General features: G+C 40.5%; 2 protein-coding genes across 17 annotated transcripts in view; one reads left to right on the forward strand and one right to left on the reverse strand.

Annotated features, from left to right (window-relative positions):
* The window catches only part of arvcfb (ARVCF delta catenin family member b), a 538,706-nt gene extending 529,156 nt beyond the window's left edge, over positions 1 to 9,550 (reverse strand). For 5 of the 14 annotated variants that reach the window (XR_012099693.1, XM_073051890.1, XM_073051882.1 and 2 more), the window contains exon 1: positions 8,913 to 9,550. The gene's annotated coding sequence lies outside the window, so the exon portion shown is untranslated. Of the gene's footprint in view, positions 1 to 7,387; positions 7,610 to 8,912 lie in introns of those variants that run through there. The other 9 variants (XM_073051889.1, XM_073051892.1, XM_073051891.1 and 6 more) reach the window with 3 other exon arrangements.
* Positions 9,551 to 9,906: 356 nt separating this feature from the next.
* The window catches only part of tango2 (transport and golgi organization 2 homolog (Drosophila)), a 259,000-nt gene continuing 255,134 nt past the window's right edge, over positions 9,907 to 13,772 (forward strand). For 2 of the 3 annotated variants that reach the window (XM_073051897.1, XM_073051900.1), the window contains exon 1: positions 9,907 to 10,027. The gene's annotated coding sequence lies outside the window, so the exon portion shown is untranslated. The remainder of the gene's footprint in view (positions 10,028 to 13,772) is intronic. The other variant, XM_073051901.1, reaches the window with a different exon arrangement.

Genomic DNA, 13,772 nt, shown 5'->3' on the forward strand with positions numbered 1-13,772 from the left:
GTTTTCTGTTTCTATATGGGTGAATAGCATTTCTCAGAATTGTTAAAATGGGGAATTAAAACAAAAAAATTAAACAAAGATTTGGGAAAGCAAAGATAAAAATTTTAGAGCTTATGGCAAGAACAGAAACTACTCCAATGTAGCTTGTGAATTTTAAAAAATTTTCCCACTCTTGGGATGTGTTCAGTCAGCATTTCCTATCCGTACTCAAATGACTCCATCAGTGGCTTGCCACCAAAGTTTGATAACCTCAAGTTTAAAAAAAAATGAGAAGTGATTTCAGTGAAATGTGCAGGTTTCTTACCTAGCTCCACAAGAAAGATACGGCAAAATTCATTATGGTTAGACCACTCAAGGCAATGAAAGGAAATGTCTTCACACAACATCTTTTAAATGCTCTGACCAAGAGGCCAAATAGTTGAGTATATTTAAGGCAGATCAATTGACTTGGATTTTAAGGAAATCTAGAGAAATGAGGTTAATACAAAAACATAGCACTGAGGTTAAAGATTAGCCATGATTTAATTTAATCTAGAGCGGGCACAAGGTGTCCAATGGGCTACTCACACTTCTACTTTCTTGCTCGAAAAGATTCGGACACTTTGCTGCTGGTCTGGGCTGATGAGTTCCTTCCTTTCAGGCAACAGCAAAGTAAATGACTTTTAAAAAAATGATAATCCAGCTGCATCTTAGTCAACTTTCCTGATGCTAATCCTACAGCTGCCATTTTAGGATTCAAATTAGGGTACCTGTCCAGTTCTTCAGATTTTAGTCCAGCTCATTCATTATATGCCATGTTGTATGATGTGGACAATCATTGTCTTTCTATGATCATGCTGGTCCTTGACAAATTTTTCTACAGAAGTAACTTGCCCTGGCCTTCTTCTGGGCAGACTTTTTACAATCTGATGACCCCGGCCACTATCAATACACTGCAGAGATTGTCTGCCTGGCATCAGTGGTCACATAACCAGGATTTGTGATATGCACCAGCTGCTCAAACAACCATCCATCACCTTCACGTGACCCTGACTGGGGGGTGGGGAGGGAAAGAGGCCAAGCAGATGCAACACCTTGTCCAAGGATGACCTGTCAGCTAACAGAGGGAAGCAATGCCTTACACCTCCTTTGGTAGGGATGCATTTCCGCCTTGCCACCTTAGTCTAGTCTAACCTAGTCCAGTAGTTACACAATTATAAGGGGGAGGACCAATGACAACTACTGTAATGAATGCATCACATCCTCCATAATGAATTTTGGTTTTCTCAAAGGAACAAAGTATGTGGAATAAGCAGGTCCCAAAGTAGTTGAAATTGAGAAGAGGCCAGTATTTTCCCCTCACCCCATCATTTTCCCATTTGCAGCTCTGGATCTCCCCATCATTCACACATTCCTCCCTCTGGTTCACCTCCTTCACTTTATTCCATGGTCTACTGCTCTGTCCTATCAGATTCCTTCTCCAGTCCTTTGATAATTCATCTTTTACCTTTCAGCTTCTCAATTCATTTCCACTCTTCCACCGCCCCCCCCCGCCACCTGCTTATCCTTCCTCATCACCTGCCATCTCCCCTCTTTCTTTCTACTTCTGAAGAACAATCTCATTTCCTCCCAAATATGGAGCCTAACCCACTGAGTTCCTGAAGCTCCTTTATTTGTTGTCATGGAAACTGAAGGACACAGTGCATCCTAATAGGATAAAAGTGTAGAAGAACTAAAGAGCAGAAGTAAACACAGATATAGCCAGAAAACTCGCTTAAGTGTTGTACAGTGAAAGAAGGATGAAGCAAAGAAAAATAAAGTACATAAAAAATTAGCTGTGAGCAATAGGCCAAAATGCTTGATGAGACTTCAGTTGTTTTTCAATCTTGGCTAGAAGTCAGAACAGATTAATCTATCTCATTACTTTTCAAAACTAGCAGAGCAATACCAGGGACAATAGAAATCTAAAATAACAAATGCTATAAACACTCAGCAGTCTAGTCTACTCTAAATTGGTGGACAAGTGCTGGGGCAAATGAACTGTGTGACCCAAACTACCAATCATCTGAATACTCTGTCCCCATCCTATCTGTGCTCAAGACTTCAAACACCATTCCAATGACAAACTTAGGAGGACAATTCTTCATCTTGTGGCTTGGTTCAGCTTTCACATAAAGAACAGGTTTGAAACCTTTTTTAATTGACATTTCCATTATCTTCCTTTGCTAATTTCTGAATATTAATCTAGACCAACTCTACTTTATTACTACCCTCTACTGACCTGCACAACCACCCCTGAAAGTTAGACTCTTGCCTTTCACTCTATTTCAGATCTTCATCCTCAAGTTTTCTGCTTGTCTCCACACCTTAAAGGCTGGTCATCTTCAACTGCTTAAAAGAAATCTCATCACAAGTAGTTCAGTTTATCTTTGTCAATGCTAGCTCAGTATTTCACAGTCATAGAACACTACAGCAAGTTAACAGGCCCTTTGGCCCATCTGGCTTGTGCCAAACCTGACTAGTCCCATTGACCTGCAGCCAGACAATAGCTGTAAAGTCAGTATTGTGATGGTAAAGTCATGCAGAATGGGCCAGATAAACTATTTCTACTACAGACGAACGGATCTGAAACAGACAGGGAACCTTGATGCAATTCTGAGCAAGCAGGAAGGAACAGTGAACAAATTCTGGCACCAGAGCTTGGAATTTCCAATTCCTTTAGGACTCCTTCAAACTACCGTAGATTCCGGATTTTAAGCCGCTACTTTTTTCCCACATTTTGAACAGCTTTGAACTTTGCGGCCTTTAATACGGTGCAGCTAATGCATTATTTTTTTTCATGCCGCCTCGTAAACATTTTGCCTCGTAACAGTAGACCAATAAAATTGATGAGTAGTTCACAGAGGTCCAATGAAATTGTACGATAAATCAAGCGCACTTTCACAATTAAATTATTGTAAATCAGTCATTTGTACTCACCCTCATCAACATGGAAAACACTCGAAGCATTGTGCTGCCTTATGGCAGTTATTTAGTTTATAATATTTTCGCTTAGTAATTCATTTTCTAGTTAAAGTTAGAAGAGTTTTAACTATATTTGTTTTCTGTACTACATCGTGGGATGCTATGACGTCACACCCGGTTTCGCCGCGTCTTGTGGGAAAACGCCGGTTTGCGATAAACAGGACGGCGGGGGGGAGCGGCATTACGCGAGCGGAGCGGCGGAGCCAAAACGCTGCTTTTAAGTTAAAGGCGATCAATAACTTTTCCTGGTAGGCTGCAGTATATATATTTTTTACCAGTCGTTAGGAGATATTGGAATGTTGTTCAGTAAAGAAGTATACGCAACGTATATTTAAAAGTAGCCGCGTTACGGGCACGGTTCGAAAAAAAGCATTTGCAATATGTATTTGTTTTTGTTACCATATGGATTTAATTAAAAGTTAAAAAATCCTCACGTGTAATATCTTTCTGTGTAAATATCTCATATTACAACGTGGGACACCTGCGGCCGAAAATCCGGTGCGGCCTTTACAAGTAAAAAATTGATTTTATTTCTAAAATTAGAGCCAGCGGCTTTTAATCAGGTGCGCTCTGTAGTCCGGAATCTACGGTAAGTCAGAGGGAAGACACACCTGCATGCTGTTTTCAATAATGGCCTGCACAAATCAGTTGCTGAATTTACTTCCATGGTGAAAGCAGCATCCATCATCAAGGACCTACACCATCCAGGCCATCACGTTCTGAACCTGTGTGGCCAGCTTTTAAGGATTCTACAACTCATGTTCTCAGTAGTATTTATTACTAATTATTTATTTACTTATTGAGACATTGTGGAATAGACCCTTCAAGCCACTGTCCAGCAACACCTTGATCCAATCCTTGCCTAATCACAGAACAATTTACAACCAATTAATTTACCGACCGGTACGTCTTTGGACTGTGGGAGGAAACCCACGTGGTCATGGGGAGAACACGCAGCATTGGGAATTGAACCCGAGTTTCTGGGTTTTGTATATGCAGTTTGTCTTCTTTCGCACACTGGTTGCTTGTCAACCTCTGATCGCATCTCAATTCCATTGATTTTATCGTACTACTTAGTTTTACTGTCAATGCATAAAGAAAATGAATCTCAGGGTAGTACGTGGTTACATACATACACAGATGACAAATTTATTTTTGAACTTTGAAAGATCAGGGCGGCACAGTAATGTAGTGATTAGCACAACACTTTACAGTACAGCTGACCTGCTGTTGCCGCCTGTTCTCCTGAGCTTCTCCTGGGTGCTCCAGTTTCCTCCCACATTCCAAACGAATGCTGGTTGGCAGGTTAATTGGTCATTTTCTTTGTTCTCTGATTAGGCTAGGATTAAATAGGCAGATCGCTGAGTGGTGTGACTCGAAGGGCCTATTCCTCACTGTATCTCAATAAATTACGCTTGTGCAAATAACTTAACCAGCACATCTTGGGAAATACTAAAGATATTAAAATATCAAGTCACTCTTCACAATCATAAACAAGATTCTGTAGTTGCTGGAAATCTTGAGCATCACAAAATACTAGACAAACTCAAATCAGATAGCATCGATGCAGAAGAATAAACAGTCGACAGGTCTCTGCCTGAAATGTCGACTGTTTATTCCACTTCAGAGATGCTGCCTGACTTGCTGAGTTCCTCCAGCATTTTGTCTTTGAGATTTTTCACAATCAACTAGCTTTTCTATCTTCTCATCACTTGTTTCAAACAGAATCTAATCTTAGTTTGTTGCCCTTCAACTGAACACGAGGTTCATATCTTGAGCTTTTCAAAGAGATAAGCATGATAAATCAGGCACAGCCCCAGAGACAGATGTGGGAAAATTCACAACATCCTTGTCTAAAAGGGAATTTTTATCTGACATTGGAAACAGCCAATTCCCACTCCAGAGACATCAGCATGGGAAATACCAACTTTGCTGTGCAATACAAAGAGGGAATGCCGCACTGTTAATAGTCAGCTTCATAAGATAACCAAACTAATTTTATTATAACATGGTATCTCAGCTTGATATTAAACTTCATCATCTCTATTTTGAAGAACACATAAGTTACCAGTCGTATCTTTCTTCCAAAACCAGATTATCTAGTAATATCACATTGTTGAGATTCGTATGCTGCATCTTCCATATCCTGTCAGCGACAACCCTTCATAAACATTTGTGACACATCCACAGTCTTAGACACATTGGGTGCCTAAACTTTTGCACAGTACTGAATTTGCCAATATGGAGCAGAGTGAGAGTTTGCAGGAGTAAAGGAGTGCCAGGGGCAGGGGTGGGGAGGGGGAAAGAGATAGATAGATAGATACTTTATTCATCCCCATGGGGAAATTCAACTTTTTTCCAATGTCCCATACACTTGTTGTAGCAAAACTACCGTAGATTCCGGACTACAGAGTGCACCTGATTAAAAGCCGCTGGCTCTAATTTTAGAAAGAAAATCAATTTTTTACTTGTACAGGCCGCACCGGATTTTCGGCCGCAGGTATCCCACGTTGTAATATGAGATATTTACACAGAAAGATATTACACGTGAGGATTTTTTAACTTTTAATTAAATCCATATGGTAACATAAACAAATACATATTGCAAATGCTTTTTTTCGAACCGTGCCTGTAACGCGGCTACTTTTAAATATACGTTGCGTATACTTTTTTACTGAACAACATTCCAATATCTCCTAACGACTGGTAAAAAATATATATACTGCAGCCTACCAGGAAAAGTTATTGATCGCCTTTAACTTAAAAGCAGCGTTCGCTCAGATCCACCGCTCCGCCGCTCGCCCCCCTCCTTCCCGTTTATCGCAAACTGGCATTTTTCCCCACAAGACTCGGCGAAACCGGGTGTGACGTCATAGCATCCCGCGATGTAGTACAGAAAACAAATATAGTTAAAACACTTCTAACTTTAACTAGAAAATGAATTACTAAGCGAAAATATTATAAACTAAATAACTGCCATAAAGGCAGCACAATGCTTTTCTTCGAGTGTTTTCCATGTTGATGAGGGTGAGTACAAATGACTGATTTACAATAATTTAATTGTGAAAGTGCGCTTGATTTATCGTACAATTTCATTGGACCTCTGTGAACTACTCATCAATTTTATTGGTCTACTGTTACGAGGCAAAATGCTTTTGGCGGCATGAAAAAAAAACATGCATTAGCCGCACCGTATTAAAGGCCGCAGAGTTCAAAGCTGTTCAAAATGTGGGAAAAAAGTAGCGGCTTATAATCCGACATCTACGGTAATTACATACAATACTTAACTCAGTAAAAAATATGATATGCATCTAAATCACTATCTCAAAAAGCATTAATAATAGCTTTTAAAAAGTTCTTAAGTCCTGGCGGTAGAATTGTAAAGCCTAATGGCATTGGGGAGTATTGACCTCTTCATCCTGTCTGAGGAGCATTGCATCGATAGTAACCTGTCGCTGAAACTGCTTCTCTGTCTCTGGATGGTGCTATGTAGAGGATGTTCAGAGTTATCCATAATTGACCGTAGCCTACTCAGCGCCCTTCGCTCAGCTACCGATGTTAAACTCTCCAGTACTTTGCCCACGACAGAGCCCGCCTTCCTTACCAGCTTATTAAGACGTGAGGCATCCCTCTTCTTAATGCTTCCTCCCCAACACGCCACCACAAAGAAGAGGGCGCTCTCCACAACTGACCTATAGAACATCTTCAGCATCTCACTAGAGACATTGAATGACGCCAACCTTCTTAGGAAGTACAGTCGACTCTGTGCCTTCCTGCACAAGGCATCTGTGTTGGCAGTCCAGTCTAGCTTCTCGTCTAACTGTACACCCAGATACTTGTAGGTCTTAACCTGCTCCACACATTCTCCATTAATGATCACTGGCTCCATATGAGGTGCAGGCACACCTAGCCCTGAGACACCAGGTAAGATCCATTGATTGGAAATTGGAAATAATTGGTTTACTGATCATTACAGAATGTCTCTTTGGTGGCTTCTCATTCCCTCCCCTCTCCCTTCCCCTTTTCCCAACCATGATTCCCCTCTCCCTGCCCCCTTCCCACTCTCAGTCCACAAGAGACCCATATCAGAATCAGGTTTATCACTCAAATGTCATGAAATCTGATTTTTTATTTGCGGCAGCAGAGCAGCGCAAAAGTCTCAGACTATCTCTGTATACATACACACAAGAGCAGTACTGTAGTAAGTTTGATTACTAGGGCGCCTAAGACTCTTGCATAACTACTGTAAACATTAGGCATTGAAAACGAAATCTAACTGCAGCTCATTTGATCCAGTTCAAGTTGCACTGATGATTTTGTAAAATAACAATATAGTATTAGTCTTAGAACTAAAATTTAAATACATTCCAAAAAAAAGGAAAACCTGTAGATGCTGGAAATCCAAAGCAACACACAGAAAAATGCAAACGTCGATGTTTCGGCACCAGATCGGGTCAATCAATTAATTCCTTTAGCACTCCAAGAATGCTCCTCGGTTCAGAATGAAGCAGATAACAGAGGCGACGTTCAAACGTTCAGGTGAGAAGCCGAAATATTCCATCACACCGTTCTGAAGATGCGCGTCTTCCCAACTCAACTTACCGCCTGAAACATCTGCTTGGACAGAACTGCAAACTCCAGCGTTTTGTGCATGTGCAAATTGACACGAAAGAATTTCATTGGTCGTGAAGGAGTCCGGGACCTCCTCGGATTATTAAACGTACTATTTAAATGCAAATTCTTTTCAACATTTAACGCACGAGAAGAAATATACAATTGTTCCTTTCAGTAATGACACATTTAGCTTGCTTGCATTTAGAAACCGGTACCATACAAGACTTCCCAAACGCTTCACAGGAGTCGTTCAACAAAATGGCAAGGTGTTATATAGGGAGACGAACAATTTGGTCAAAACCAGACATTAAAAAAACAAATCAAATAGTAAACTCCGGGTAATTCCCATTTCTGTATTTTACACCAACTTCCAACATAATGTACATTCGCTCTACAATCACTACGCCGGTTCACCTGCCACGATCGGCATAAAAGTGTCATTGTTACACCAACAAAATCCATTACCGTATAGAAGTGGCAGGGGCGGAGTCCTGGATCGTTTATAATGTAAACACTGATAGCGTTATAGTTCACTTTCGTCCATAAACCTTTCCAGAAGTCAACATGTCGATTAAACAGAGCAAAATTTTTAACCATCTTTGTACTTCGCAGAAAGGAATTTCAAAATTCCATTATTGCGGAGGGGGGAAGCACTTAAACGTTTTAAAATATCGACATTTACTATTAGGTTCTTTTATAATACACGGATTTTTTAAATAATCTCCAAAGTCATTCCAAACTTGGTGGGAAAGGGTGAGAGGAAGAACTGAATGCTGGGTTGGGATTTTTTTTAAAAAACAGCAACTATCTTTTCGCATTGCAACAAAATGCCACTATGAATAACTTGAAATCGCAATTTACTATCACATAACAAAACATTTTTAAAAACAAAATCTATTAACCAAGTAGAGTTGTTTCAACTCTAATGGAAACCAATCATAATATTTTTAAAATAGATTTCACGCCATTACATTGTCTCATCAATTCCACTGAAACAAAAGATACAATGATAAACAGGCAGGCAAACAAGTGTCCACCTTAGCACATTCTGATGATCCCTTCGTTGTGCATGAGTGGATTGCGGTTTATGCCTGCTTTTGTCTGAGGGAGATGGGTGCAAAAAAAAATTAGGAATCAGTTAACAGGTAGTTGGGGAATCATTCCAATGCACAAACAAGGATAAAAGGAAGCCCGGTACAAACAATCGTGAGTGCAAGAAAACGATCGAAATACAGGATTCTCAAAGAAAATTCTCCCTTTAAAAATTGTTTAAAGTCGTTGGTTGTAGACCATACCTGGATTGCGGTGACCCAGTTTTGGAGATTTCACTGCTCGTTCGCACCTCCTCGGACAGGCGCCTCTCTACTCGTCGTTCCAGACAGATCAATTACCAACACCTTTTGTTAACTTGTGCCGGACCCTCTCTCCTTTCGCCACACCACAGCAGCTCGGTCGGCTCAGGCCCTCTGCTCCTTTTGTCGCTGCTCCCAGCCTCACTTATAACGGCGAGGGGCGCAGAATGGTTTGGATAAAATAAACTAAAACTCTTCGTCTTTGGACTGAATAACGAAGAAAACACCAGCGGGATCGAAAAGGTTCTGTCGGCTGCTCCTGAAGTGCGTTTATCGCTTCCTTTTTTTCTTAAGAAACCTGCAGCTGAGTTTTCCCTAAGGCGATTTCTCCACCGATTAATAACGTTACCTGAGCAAAAGGGGAGGGCACGGCTGGCGAGCTCGAGCTCCCGCCCCCGCACTAAATTCAATTAAGGGAGAGAGAACGAGAGGCAAGAAATACCCTCGCAACGGCGAGGAAGAACTATGAATCTCGACCGATTAGAAACCGCTGTTGATGCTTCGCTTCACTCCGCTCCTCCTCCTACTGTGGCGGGGAGCGGCTAAATCCCCACTCAGCTTTCCTGGCCCCAACTCACACGACGCCGATCATAATCCGCCCCCACCGCGCTCATACATTCGCCAATCACAAACCGGTATAATGTGACTGCTATCGGTACTAACCTATAGACTATCAGGATGTGATGACTGGCACCACTCTAATCCAATCGCCATTTTACTCCTGTGACTACTGGCTGATGATTGACTAGGGAGTTCATTAATCATCGGCATCCACATTCTGACCCAATGAAATCCAACATAAGAAGAGGCACGATGTGCAAAGTTCATCAATTGAAAGACAGGATTTGCTTTGAATGACATGGAGATAATCCAATAGGAAGAGGGGTTTCGTAAATATTTTCCAATTAGGAGAAGAAATGGGTGTTGGCTGTGTTGTCATCGAGGCCCTTTCCACCTATAGCGGTGTAGCTTGCTGGGCCTGTGCACTGCGTACAAGTATTCCTTGCGGGATTCTGAGGAAATTGGTCAGCCAAGTGTGTGCGATAATCAGGACAACAGTAAGAAACATTTTTATCTTTTGACATTATTTATCTGTTTACCAAAATCTAGTAAAGGCGTGGTTGGCATTTCGGCTCAAATCAGCTCCTTAATCAGTCCCACCAAAAAGTCCTAATTTTTCCCCATTTACCGTTAAATTTCTAAGTTTCGCTAATAAGTTGGATTCAAAACAGGTTATCCATTGATTTCTTACTCGAAATGTCTCCTTTCGGAGTGTTTTATCTTCCAGTTTAATAAGCACGACGCTGCTCAGGTATCAGTTTTCGGTTTTACTCTAGTCAAACGTTCTTTAAAGCTGTAAATAATATTCAGAGTAAAAGACCAAAAATAAAACAGATGCTAAACGCTTCACATATTTTAAAAACTTTTATCTTTAAATTTACATTTTTATTTAACGTGATCCAACTATGGAGGGAAATCTATCCCAACATCCATAGCAGACATGAAAGCTTTCTATTAATTCTAGTTTAATTTAGAATAGGCAACTAATTTCGAGTAGCGGGATTCCACTAATTGCTAATAAACCCTGGGTATGTCTTGGGGAAACTTGATCAACGTGTTCTGTACAATTCATTGTTAAATATCAAGGAATTGTTGGTTTTGTTTATTAAAACAGCCATACTGCAAAGATCAAAGTAGGTATTTCAAAGACAAACATTTTTATGTAGAAGTTAGCTGTCTGTTTGAATTGCCAAATTGAGAAAATATAACGCAATAACCTTCACAAGTACAAAACAATGTATTTTTTATTGTGATCTCATAAATCTAATAAATTTAATAGTGCAAATTATTCAGAATCAAATGATGTAATAATATAACACTATATCAATAAGTCAGTTGCAATATCAAGTAAACTACATCATACTGGTACCAAACCCGGGATGTCTATGACATTGTGTTATCAGTCATATGATAAATACAGTCAGATTTGGGACTGTGTGGTAGTGTAGTGGTCAGCTAAATGTTTTACAGTGTCAGCGACCCAGGTTCATTGCCCACTGCTATCTGTAAGGTGTTTTACGTTCTACCTGTAACCACGTGGGTTTCCTCCCACGGTCCATGAACGTACCGGTGAGTGAGTAAGATTAAATGGTCATTGTAAGTTATCCTGTGATTAGGGTTAAATCGGGGGTTGCTGGGCAACATGGTTTGAAGGGCCGGAAGGGCCTATTCTGCGCTGATCTCAATTAAAAAAAACCATATATATCCAAGTGCATATATGTCACTGTAGACAACCCTGAGATTTGTTTTCTTGTGAGTATTCACATTAAACACAAAGAAATACAATACAATCAATGAAAGACCGCAGACAACAAGACGAACAAACAACCAATGTGCAAAAGGGTACAAAACTGTGCAAATACAAAATGAAAACAACACAAAGAAAATAAAATAATAAATAAGCAATAAATATGGAGAAGTTCAGATGAAAAGTCTTTGAAAGTGATTTGGTTCTGAGGTCGGGGATTGCTGAAGAAAAACGACAATGAGGGATAAGAGTGAGATGGTAAAATCTGAGAGAGGACGTACCCGAGAGAGGGTCCATGCATCCAACCCCATCATGACAGGCTTTTCTTTCTTTCTTTGTGCTCAAGTGGGCTTTCTTTGAATTGTGAAAAACTGCTTTTATGTGGGTGGTTTATACTTTTTTGCAAGCCAGATGTGCAAAATAACTTTTTTTCAGGTCCAAGTGTGAAATGAATGTTTGATGACAGCACAGTACAGATCCATGAGCCTCAGCAAATAAGCAAGTTGTAATGATGGTATGTAACAACCACTACCATCTCCAAACTCTCCAACATGGTTGAAATATCCCATTACTGCTCCATCACCCAGACCTCAATAATCTTCCTTGCAGACTGTGCCAGGAACTTGACTCATTACTAACAACAGAGGTGATATTATAGAGCACAAAAAATAAGGAACTCCAGGAGGTACTAGAGTCCCAGTGTTAATATTGTCTTCCTTTTCTTGGAAATAGATGTTGTGCTGCTGGTCAAGAACAGAACAACACTGTGCAGGCTCTTCAGCCCATGATGTGCTAATCTTCCCTCCTACATATCCTTCCATTCTTTTATCATCCACATGCCAATCTATGGGTTTCTTAAATTTCCTAGTGTATCTGATTCCATCAGCACCCTGGCAGCACATTCCACACACCCACCTCTCTATGCTTTTTAAACTCTGACATCCTTACATACTTTCTTCCAATCATGTTAAAATTATTCCCCCTCAGATTAGCTATTTCCTCCCTGGGGAAAAGGCCTCTCTCTGGCCATCCACTCGATCTACACCTCTATCAAGTCACCTTTTATCCTCCTTCATTCCAAAGAGAAAAACCTTGGGTCACTCAACTTATTGTAGGTTTGTGCTGGTCCTTGCCACATTTTGTGTATTGACACCTCAATCCACTGTTCCAAGTGCTGCTTTTCCAGTGAGGAGCTCTGTATAATTTAAAATGAATGTTCAGTATCTCATGGCAGGTTTTGAATAAAAAAAACTTTCTATCCTGACCAATACCTATTCCTCAACCGGTATCAATAAAACAAGTTAATCAGTAATATATTTCATTGCCATTTATGGGACATTGCACTTAGTTACAATCTCCAAATTCATTGGAAGAATACAAGACCCAATGTCACTGCCTTCTCCTTGGCTAATGTTCCAGGTATCGAAGTGCAATTACTTTCTGTCCACTTTTTTTTAATCAAATATGATGTCCATGTAGGAAGGGGTCAATAACTTTACTGAGTGTTTTTTATAGGCCGCCGAATAGTAACAGGGATATCGAGCAGATAGGGAAACAGATCCTGGAAAGATCTGGAATAATAACAGAATTGTTGTGATGGGAGATTTTAATTTCCCAAATATCGATTGGCATCTCCTTGGAGCAAGGGGTTTAGATGGGGTGGAGTTTGTTAAGTGTGTTCAGGAAGGTTTCTTGACACAATATGTAGATAAGCCTACAAGAGGAGAGGCTGTACTTGATTTGGTATAGGGAAATGAACCTGGTCAGATGTCAGATCTCTCAATGGGAGAGCATTTTGGAGATAGTGATCATAATTCTATCTCCTTTACAATAGCATTGGAGAGAGATAGGAACAGACAAGTTAGAAAAGTGTTTAATTGGATTAAGGGGAATTACGAGGCTATCAGGCAGGAAATTGGAAAGAGATGTTCTCAGGGATATTTGTGTGCATTTCTGCATAGGTACGTTTCAATGAGACGGAAGTTATGGTAGGGTACAGGAACCATGGTGTACAAAGCCTGTAATAAATTTACACAAGGTTCAGAGAGCTGGGTAATGTTAGAGATCTAGAAGATTATAAGGCTAACTGGAAGGATTTTAAGAAAGGAATTAGGGGAGCCAGAGGGAGCCATGAGAAGGCCTTGGCGGGCAGGATTAAGGAAAACCCCAAGGCATTCTACAAGTATGTGAAGAGCAAGAGGATAAGACATGAAAGAATAGGACCTATCAAGTGTGACAGTGGGAAAGTGCATACGGAACCGGAGGAAATAGCAGAGGTACTTAATGAATACTTAAGTATTCACTATGGAAAAGGATCTTGGTGACAGAAGTGATGACTTGCAGCAGACTGAAAAGCTTGAGCATGTAGATATTAAGAAAGAGGATGTGCTGGAGCCTTTGGAAAGCATCAAGTTGGATAAGTCGCCGGGACCAGATGAGATGTACCCCAGGGCTACTGTGGGAGGCGAGGGAGGAGATTGCTGAGCCTCTGGCGA

The sequence above is a fragment of the Hemitrygon akajei genome, chromosome 7 (genome assembly GCF_048418815.1).
Source record: "Hemitrygon akajei chromosome 7, sHemAka1.3, whole genome shotgun sequence".
NCBI lineage: Eukaryota > Metazoa > Chordata > Chondrichthyes > Myliobatiformes > Dasyatidae > Hemitrygon > Hemitrygon akajei.